Source organism: Chrysochloris asiatica, unplaced genomic scaffold (assembly GCF_000296735.1).
Source record: "Chrysochloris asiatica unplaced genomic scaffold, ChrAsi1.0 scaffold00008, whole genome shotgun sequence".
In the NCBI taxonomy this organism is placed as follows: Eukaryota; Metazoa; Chordata; class Mammalia; order Afrosoricida; family Chrysochloridae; genus Chrysochloris; species Chrysochloris asiatica.
The window spans coordinates 6,191,832-6,194,616 of NW_006408526.1; positions in this window are offsets into that span (position 1 = coordinate 6,191,832).

The window sequence follows — 2,785 nt, forward strand, 5'->3', positions numbered from 1 at the left end:
GTAACATATGATCAAAAGCCAGTGATCCTGAAGGAAGAAGTCCAAGGTGCATTGAAGCATTGGCAAAGAAAAAGGCTTTGGGAATTGATTAAAATCCTTCAATAAACTGATGTAGCACTGGAGGTACTTACTCATCTATGTCAAGAAATTTGGAAGACAACTACCTGGCCAACTAACTGGAAGAGATCCATATTTGTGCCCATCCCCAGGGGAGGTGACCTAGTGGAATGCAGAAATCATTGGACAATATCATTAATATCTGTTACAAGTAAAATATTGCTAAAGATAATACAAAAGAGGCTACAACCATACATTGAGGAACTGCCAGAGTATCAAGCCAGATTCAAAAGAGGACATGTGGAATGAGTGATATCATTGCTGACATTTGATGGATTTTGACTGAAGGCAGAGAATGCCAAAAAGATATTTACCTGTGCTTTATTGACGATGCAAAGGCTTTCAATTGTGAGTATTACGGCAAGCTATGAACAAGCCATGTGACATTAAGTATAATGGTTACTTTTGAGTAGTAGTGTTTTCAGCTAAAGTTAATAAATAATGCAGAATTCTACAGATATGTCTCAATATAAATTATACAGATATATCACAATATAATAAATCTAAAATCTATTATACAGTTGTTTTTAAGTGCTGTTGAGTTGGTTCCAACTGGTAGCAACTCTATATAGGATTTCCAAGGAGTGGTTGGTGAGTTTGAATTGCCGACATTAGGTTTCAATCGGACCTTGTTTTCCAGGACTTATCCTATAGTGCCACGCTGGTAATTATTCAAGAAATGTTAGTTCTCTTGTTGTGAGAGAGTTGTTAAAAGCAACGATATAGCTAAATGTGACTGGGGAGCTTATTGGCTGTATATAATAAGTACTGTACTGTGAAACCTAAGGTCGATGGTTATGGCTCACTAGCCACTCAGGGAAGAAGGTTCAGACTTTTCTGCTCCCAAAAAGATATACAGCCTCAGAACAGACTTGACAGCACTTTACAAGAGGAACAACAATACATGTACCTGGCGAATTAAGTTCACGTTCACTAGTCAGTTACCAGTTGCCTGGAGTCAAGTATAAAGAGTAAAGTTTTTTGAACTTACTGTAGCACAAATATTTCTATCTTTTTAGTTATAGCCTCTGAGCTATACATAAGTTAAAACTCCATATTCAGTTCTTTTAATTTTCTTTATGATATTTAAATTTCTTTTATAGTTGATCCTTCCTTGCATTTTTCACATGTATTTTTTAAATAGTGTATAAGTCTATGACTTAAAAATGATTTTCTAATCTCTTTCTATACACATTTCTATCATATATGTATTATTACATTATTAAGATCACATTAAACATGTCATTTTGAACATTTAAAAAATTTATATCATGAGCAATTTGTCATGACATTAAACATGCAAATTAGCTTTATGATATCCACTGTAATGTGTTACATTGAGTAAATGAAATCACAAAATTATTTCATAATTTTATATTGACTATTGTATCTAAATGTGGGTTACTGCACCAGACTGCAAAGCCATTTGTACTGCAAGGTTGGTGGTTCAAGCTCACCAGCTGCTCCTCAGAAACCCTATACAGGGTCGCTATGGGTCGGAATCGACTCAATGGCACTCAATAACAACAACATTGTACCTAAAATGTTTTGCCACAATTTAACTCTAAATACAGCAGATATAGTATTACTATTGTGTAATGTTGTTTGTTGTGAATTTCTTTGAACTCAGTTACTACTCATAGAGACTCTATATAGGGTTTCTGAGGAGCAGCTGATAAGTTTGTACTGCCGACCTTGTGGTTCAAAGTCTACTGCTGATCCTTCAGTGGCACACCAGGAGTCCACTGATGAGTAGTTGAACTACATTAACTATTTTATTACCCAAAATCTCCAGTAATATGAATTTGTACTTGTAGTTAGGTGCCATCAAGTCGATTTCAACTCATCCTGATCTATATGAGAGAAGCTTGGTGTTTATTAAATACTACATAGCTTACTTGTTCTACATTACTTAATTGTTCATTTGTTTTTCACTTTATTTATGAAGTTCAATAAATTAACTACTATAAGAAAATCATTATCTTATCATTTGAATAATAAAAGTAAATCACAAACTTAGGAAATAGTGGTACACAGCATGACAACAATAGGGGAGAAAAAAAAAAAAAAAGAGTAAAGCACATCATCTTTTTTCCCTAGGAAAGAAGCCAATAATTATTACTCAAAACACATAAGGAGAGCATAATTTTAAACATTTAGAGGAAATCACGAAAGCTTGAAGGGCTTTGCTCCAGGGGCACCTTGGAGGAATTCATGTTTCTAAAATAGGAAACATTTATCAAGACTTGGAGCACAGCGGTAGTTTCATGCTACAATGTCAGCATAACTAGAGCAAATGAACTTTCTGGCTTCATGGCCATTGTGATCTTTCTGTCAACATAGTATACTTCATTTCAAAAAAGAATATGTATACATTAAACATATTGATTTTATTAACTAAAATATAAACAGGAAAATTATGTTACATGTTTACAAAGTAAGATAAAACAATTTCCTCTTGATGCAAAACTGATTTGTGTAAATAGAGTGCCATATTAAAAATTTCTAAGACCATTTTCCTTTGCACCTGCAATCAAACATAAATGAATATGTTATTGTAAATTTTCATACTTAAAATATCCCAGATATATTTTCCTCCAAGAGAACTGCCTCTTTCACTCTTTCCTGACCACTGGTACATGACCACAGTTACATTTTTTTTTTTTTT